This window comes from Limanda limanda, chromosome 5, assembly GCF_963576545.1.
Source record: "Limanda limanda chromosome 5, fLimLim1.1, whole genome shotgun sequence".
NCBI lineage: Eukaryota > Metazoa > Chordata > Actinopteri > Pleuronectiformes > Pleuronectidae > Limanda > Limanda limanda.
Window position 1 is genome coordinate 29,595,849 of NC_083640.1, and position 7,930 is coordinate 29,603,778.

Sequence of the window (7,930 nt, forward strand, 5' to 3'; positions counted from 1 at the left end):
ATTGGGTTTGGAATGTGATATTCAGGAGTTAGATATGGTTGGAATGTTACAGTGGCCATACCTCTAGCCATGAAGGTGTATAGAGTTTGAAATAATATAAATGATGCCAAATCTACTACAGGCCATGATCCACTCCCACACACAGTTTCAGTTTTACCTATTGCAGAAGGCAAAATGGCTGTACGTTTTAAGTTTCACTGTATATGCAGAAATAAGATATGAGGAATGGGAGCAGAAAAATTATAAATGTTTTTAAAAGATCTGCAAAAATGGAGTGTAAATGCACCATTATATAAGTGGATTCTTAATCATTCATTGTAAACTCTGAAAAAGTCAGTGTGATTGTATTTATCTTCTGGTGGCAGAGGAACAAGACTATCTGTCATATTAGAGAAACGATTTCTAATGTCTCCGGCTTCTCACAGTCAATGGAAACTCAAAAACGTCCTCCATGTTTTACCTGCTGGTTTGATAAAGGGTAATGTCTATTTCCATGATAGTTCCATCAGCAAGATGTCATGTCTTTGATATGTGAATGATGCTAAGCTACCGTTAATGACACTCCTCACATCTTTCACAATATTCAAATAAAAGTTTTGCAGCCATATGTTAAAAGGTAGGGTTACAATGTAACTGTAGCTTGCCATTGATTAGAGAACAGCAAATAAATAACAACTGCACACAAGTAGAATCAAGAAAAACAATGCATCTTTGCTGAGAATTTGTGGCCTCTTAATTCTTAGCCCGAGCAGCTAAGTGGTTTTCTTGTGCATTGACCTCAGCTTCGACTGCGTCCTGCTAACTGAACTAAATCATGGTCGGCCGGTGTATTTTCTTCATGATCTCCAGCTTCCTGAACCAGAGGTGCTGTCGCTGTAACAAACAAACAAACTTCATCTGTAATTCCTTTTTGGGTATTTTAAAGTTTTGCTTAGAAATTATCTGCAGTTCAGCATTTCTCTTGAACTAGTCTGATTCCAAAATGTATTTAACGCTATTAAGGTAAAAAAAAGTAACATACTGTTGCTTTAATTGGAGTTTTAAAACAATGTAACTCAGAGCAGTGGAGTTGTCAATATAACTGAGGGAAGTCCTGTTAAAGAGGTGGCCACCATGCTTTAGTTCACCATGCATATAATTCCAAAAGGTCAAGGGACAGTGAGAGATAATATGCATCAGTCTCCATGCAGGTGTGTGCATGATGACAGTATAGGCCTTCACGTTCACCTGCATCTGCAAAACCCAATGTCAAACTGATTCACGTCTTTGTGTAGACGGTGCTGTAGGCCACTGATAGAAATTTCATTGTAAAAAGAAGTTTTTCTGCTCAAATATCCAAATTGTCACATGGTGTTAAACAGACATACAGTGTTATATGATACTGTAACTACACAACAGATGTATCCCGGCTATGTGTGATGTGGTAGTGATTTTACACTGGAGTTGTTTTTACTAAAGCTGTACCATGTACAGCAAACTGCACTGATCAGTACATGACGAGTTCTAGTCCAAAGTATTCCATTAAATCACAGAGTAATTGCTGGAGTTTTCTAATTCCACATTGTAAGTGATACTAGAGCTATGACTTTTAGTCTGTAAAACACTAACATTCATATATGAATCATAGTGTCTTGATGAATCAGCTACTTTTTGGAGCTGAAAGTTATTGGCAGTATTTACAGCTATTTGCCACATTTTTTTAAACTGGATGTCTCATTTTGGAATAGAATTCTTCATTTGTTCTGAGAAGTCTGTATATATGACCAGGAATTTGTGATTCGTCTGTAAAATAAGATGTATACTTCTCATTAAAAGTGGATAATTTCTCTTTTATTATGTGTTAATGTGGGAAATTATGCTTTAATTGGAAATTAAAATTGGTAGATATGAAACCTGTCGTAAGTATTTTAGACAAAATAAAATACAAGATAACCAAGATGGATATTTTTACTTTCTAAAAACAGTGGTCCAAGGCGTTTTGTTTTTAGGTTGTCCATCCCATTCTTCATTCATTTTTTTTCAAGAGAATTTTTTCAAATTTGGTAGAAACCTCTACCTGGACTCAAATATTAATGGATTGGATTCTGATTGTTGATTGTGAACCTTATATTTCAAGAACACCCATAGGGAAGGTTATTACCTCTAGCACAAACATTTATTTGGAATCAAGGATGATGTCCTTATTTGCCTTGTGAACACATTATCTTAGAACGCCTGAAGAGAATCCTTTTCGCCTGAAGAGAATCCTTTTCACCTGAAGAGAATCCTTTTCTTGAAAACGTTCAGTTCGACTCATTGATTAACTAATCAGATTTTGGTCTCTTGAACCTGCATTCTGCCTTTCATAAATGTTTTCAAATTTTGACCAGTTGTGATGGACAGAGCCACACATCTGAAGTATTCATTTCACATATCTAATACATAACTACCATGGTGTACGTATATTGTTGAAACATTTTGGGAAACTAAACCCAACATTTTCGTTGTGCCTTGACTGCTTGGTCCACGACACCAGTTGTTAGATTTCAGGAGTCAAAGGTTACAGTGACCTCACATGAATCTGGAAAGAAAATGTATATCGACTGATACTGCCTCTATCGACTGGCTATAATTCAAATTTTTAAACGTATGTTATGATTCCAGATTCCAAGGGGTCAAATACAATAACATATAAACAGTTAAATGAGGAACTTTTTTCATAAAAGGGTTAGGAAGATTTTAAAAACATACAAATAGATGAAAGACAAGTGTTACAGATGTTACTTTAATTACACACATTTCCTAAATACGGCGTCTACGTCAAACAGTCTGTCCAGTTTGTAAATACCAACAATGTGACTGACAAATACGTATTATATCATATATATATATATATATATTACAGATGGTCAATTAGATGGACAATCTGTCCTTTAAAGACAATGTGTCCAAAGGGTCCTTTTCTTTCTCCACACAGATAGGATGGAGGAAATAATGCAATAGAATTTTGGCGAACGCACATGCTTAAACTGAATTAAAGATGCTTCACCATTGCAGCAGAAAGATATCACCCAAGAAAACAAAAAAAAAAAAAAAAATAGATTAGCTGAACTTTTAACCCCCCCTCCCCAATCCCTCTCTTTGAAGCTATAATGGTGCATTCCTTTGTGTCTCTGAGTGACTCCCACCCACGGTGGCTTCTGACTTGGTCAATGCTTCCCTTCCTAATGATGTCAGGCAAAGAAGGAAAAGCGTTCTCCTCTCCGTCCTCCTCCTCCTCCTCCTCCTCCTCCTCCTCCTCCTCCTCCTCCTCCTCCTCCTCCTCCTCCTCCTCCTCCTCCTCCTCCTCCTCCTCCTCCTCCTCCTCCTCCTCCTCCTCCTCCCTGTGAGTGGGGGAGCCAGGAATGCTGGCATGAAACACTGAGATTGTTTTGCTACAGCAAAGCAAGTTAGGAGAGGCTCAGGAATTGTGTCAAAGGATATAGAGTGTGATCATTCTAGCTGTGTCCTTAAAAATCAGGTCATCGATGGTAAGTCATAGAGACCTGTGGCCTTTAGTAAAGTTGAAATGCCCTGAAATATCACAAAAATATATATTTGGTATAACACCAACATCCAAATAAAGGTCTCAAATAAAATCGTACCCATATAGATTCCTAGTCGAATGCTGCATTCACACCGAACTAAAAAACTCTTAATGCCTTGGGATCATTTGTGTTTATTTGCATAAATAACATAAAAATAGGCAACCTTTAAATATTTTCCGGTTTTCCTCTGGAAAAGAGAGAAAAACCTCTGCCTGAGCCAAAAACAACAAACAAACAAACTAAACTGTGGCATTGTACATGTTGTGGAAACACTGGAGAAGTTAGTATCATTGTGTTTGCCTCCACAAGACTAGTATGCAACACGGCCAATTTCTTCTTCATGCGTCCAGATGATTTTTATTTCGAGGGCTACCTGAACCTGAGTAGTGGTTTGTTTGGTCACCTGTTAGCTCGGGTCGATGCCAGGACCTGAGTCAGTTGAATTTAATGGTCAGTGCTCGAGCAATTTACGTGAATGAGGCATCATTTGTGTCTGATGGGCAAGAGACGCAAAATTCATCTTTGTGTAGTGATTAAAATGGTTTAAAGGTGACAGTTAAATGTCAATTTGGTTCACCACATCTATCCAGAACAACCAGGACGGGAGGCTGAGATTTCAGAAATATACAATTTATTTAATAGCTGCAAATTATTTAAAAGACAGTGATATGCGCAAAGGTTGAACGACTGGCCTGGACTTGATATAAATAACAGATTAAGGAGAGAAATTAAAGGCTCCAGACCCAATTATAAAACACTTAAACATCATGCATTAAAACAAACACAGCAAACTTTAAAACACACTGCAAGCGATATAATCAAACAAAAGGACAAAAGAGGGACTCTAATTGATGGAGCCAATAACTCACTATTATTCAAGTCCTTACACCCGGAGTGCACAGTCCCAGTCAACCAAAAATATTGCACCTTGCCATAAAACAAAATGTAATAAAACAAAACAAAGAAACCAATAATCAAACCAAATAACCAGAAAGAAACTAAAATTAAACAAGGCCAAATAATCTAAATGAAATATAAAGTTGGGAAAAAACAGTGACCGTAACTATTCTGCTGAAGCAGCCCTATAAAACAAACTTGTAGTTAGGTCACACAATTTAAACAAGTTTATCAAAATGTTTAAAAACAGTTACAAACATAAAACACATCATTATATCGTACCTTTAATTCATTAAAATAAAGCAGGGACCGCGTGTATCCACGTCGTCGCCGACACCGTCACACACACCCGCACACAGACACGGCTGCACGCTGAGCTCGCCACAAACAATTCGCCTCCGCACCTGCTGAGCTCACGCTGCAGTTACTCACACACACACATTCGGGACCGGCAGTGGGGAGAGAGAGAGGGAAAGGGGGAGCGAGACGGCGTCAATAAATAGACTCCGCCTTCCCGTCAGGTAAATTGACACGTCACCAAGAATTAACCCCGTTACATTCAAGTAATCTCTACAGTGAGAACATCATTTGAGGTAAAAAGTCAAATTGGCTATGGTATGCAATGCCATGGTTTTATTATATATATATATTCAGGAAGAGTCGCTCTTCTTCTTGATGGCTTGGGTGCAAGAGTTATCAACCTTGTTTCCCTGGAATAATATTTATAAACTAAGCAGCAAGAGCAAATACATCTAGAAGCAAATGTAATTGAAAAACATTTTCACATAGGGCCTGATCTACCAAGAGTGACCGCAAGAGCAAAGTGAAATTATTGCCATGGAATTGGAGGTATGAGTGGAAGAGGCAAATAAACATGTTGTTGAGCTACAGCAAAGAAACGTGATATGGGAGAGTATCTGTGAAAAAAATAATGCTGTGGATAAAACAAAAAGAACAACCAATGACATTAAGAGAAGATGGCAGTCCTCTGTGCGTAAAGGCCGGCGCATGCTTCTGCGTTTTCACAGGCCTGGACGCGTAAGAGCCCTTCCGGGCCCCTTAAGTGCTTACGTATCCCTTCTTATGTGCTTACGTGCGTCGCCCAATTTTTCTAGCTAGACGGCAAAGCTCCGCAAGCGTCACGTAGCCGGCAAGGCTGTGATTGGTCTGCTAACTACTTCATTTCCGGAGTCGCATTTCCGGTTCATGCCCCATAATACCGGCGGAAAACCACGGAAGATTTAGAAGAACGAATATGGACCAAATAGAAGAGCACTTGGCAGAAGAGATCCGAAAGTATGACCACTATAACCCGTCACTGACCGGCGGATTTGTCCGCCAGAAAAAGGCTCTGAGGAGCCGCCGTGGCGATGTAAATTAACCGCTCTTCTTCGTGCCACACACGAAGAAGAGCCGACTTCGACAAAAACATTACTCCGCCTATTGTTCTGGCGGGGAATTGCATGGCAACATGCGCAACGCTTGGAAAACCATGAATGACAACAAGTACTGCGTCACAACTGCGTGAAAAGCCGCAGACGCCGTTGCAGAAGCATGCGCCGGCCTGAAGGCTGTGCCGATTAGCACCTAACTTTCATACATACTAAATTCAGACCAGATCAGTCACAACCACTGCAATTATTTTCAGGCTTTGTAAATCACATTGTGTTTGCTAAATTAAAGTATTTACATCTACTCCTAACAATATTCTGCGCACTCGGGTAGAAACACCCAATATTGCATTTTCATTAAGGCTAGCGTACTAAATGGGGATTGCATGTTATTCTGCATGCAATCTTCAGTACGCACGGTTTGTAGATCAGCTTGCATGTTTTTTGGCAGGTAAAATCAAGTTTGCATACATTTTTACACACACAAACCTTTAGTATATCAGGTCCTTAATGTACTAAGGACATCATTAACTGACATTGTGGCAAATGACCAAGCCACCGGGGTCTAACCACAGCAGCCAGAGAGTAACCATTCGCTTTATAGCATTTCTTTTATTACTTATGACAGGTGAGAAAACATAAAGTCCAACCAAACTTAAGTGCCAGCAATTCCTGATGGTGTCCAGCTTTGCAGCTCAGTCTCTGTCTCCCCTGTCCCTGTGGGCTTCGCCCGTGTGTCTCCCTGCATGTGTCTCTCCAAGCAGCTTCACTGCTGGCTTTTGAACCTGAGTATCAATCAACTAACAGCTCTCACCTGCACTGACGGATCCTCTGGTGCAGGTGAAGGTGCTCTCCCAGCCACCCCCACAGACGTAGTTGCCACAGACTTCGGGTTCATGCTGGTCTTTCATGTGACAGTTGTACACATTGTAAACCTTCTATTCATCCCAACAAACTCCCAGCAGCTCTGTTGCATTTGACGATAGCACAAAGATAACGTTTCATACAAAATGAATTTACTGTTGCAGTTTAGTTATATAAAATTACAATAGGACAGGGCTGAATTTACAAATATATATTTTAAATATATATTATATTTTCAGAATCCACCATATAACTGCAGTGCAGAAGCCAAGGCTGGCGGCTTCTCTGTGAGCCGAATGAAGTAGGCTGCCCGGGGTTTTTGCTGGGTGTTCAACCTGCAAAGCTCTAGCAGGGCTTGGAGTGGCCATACGTACCATCACTGAAGCTGCAGAGAAAGTCACCTGGTGGCTTTGGATAAAAATGGCGAGCCTGTGGATTGTTGCTGCTGGGATGCGATCCGGGACTGGATCAACCCCGGTAGGGTCACCAGGGTGAGGGGGTCAGATGTTGAAAGACCCACAACCCCCAATGACCCCGGGAACATCACTGATGATGCATCCCAGTGCATCCTAGAGATCTATCTTGCAACCTCTGCACTTTGTCGCCTCCAAGATTCCTTTCGGTAGACCTGAGGGGCAAGGTAACTACCTCGTCAGATAATGTAAAAATGATAGGACATCCAAGTCAAGGCATCTCTGAAGTAAATCTAAAGCTGCTTCCACACATGTTTGAACACAAATGTCTGAGTGAGACGCTTCTTAGATTCTGCAGACTTTCTCTGTCTGGCCGCCTGATATAAAGTCTGGAGAAATCTAATGTCGGGTGATTTTGTGGTCATGGGACTTTCATTGTGTTGCTGCTGTCTGAGTGGCGTGGGTCCTTGGGTAGCTTCAGTTTGCTCACTGACGTCATAAAGGTAGGGTGGTTTCCCTGCTCCCATCCCTGTTTTTTTTCAATATGCACGTGTTCGGGTGATTTTCACCCGACATTAGTGATAGAGGGTAAAATATTTGTTGGATATAATATAAGTTGTAAATTATGCAGGGAGACTGTGCCTGCACTGGACATGTACCAGGAACGGCTTAACCGAAGAACAAGTTCTAAGCTCTATATAAAGTTTTTTAGGAATATTTCTTTAACGAGTCCCTAATTTTCCCCTAATTTTAGAGCCTTTTTATAGGGTCCCCCATGATACCTTTTTTTTTGTTTTAT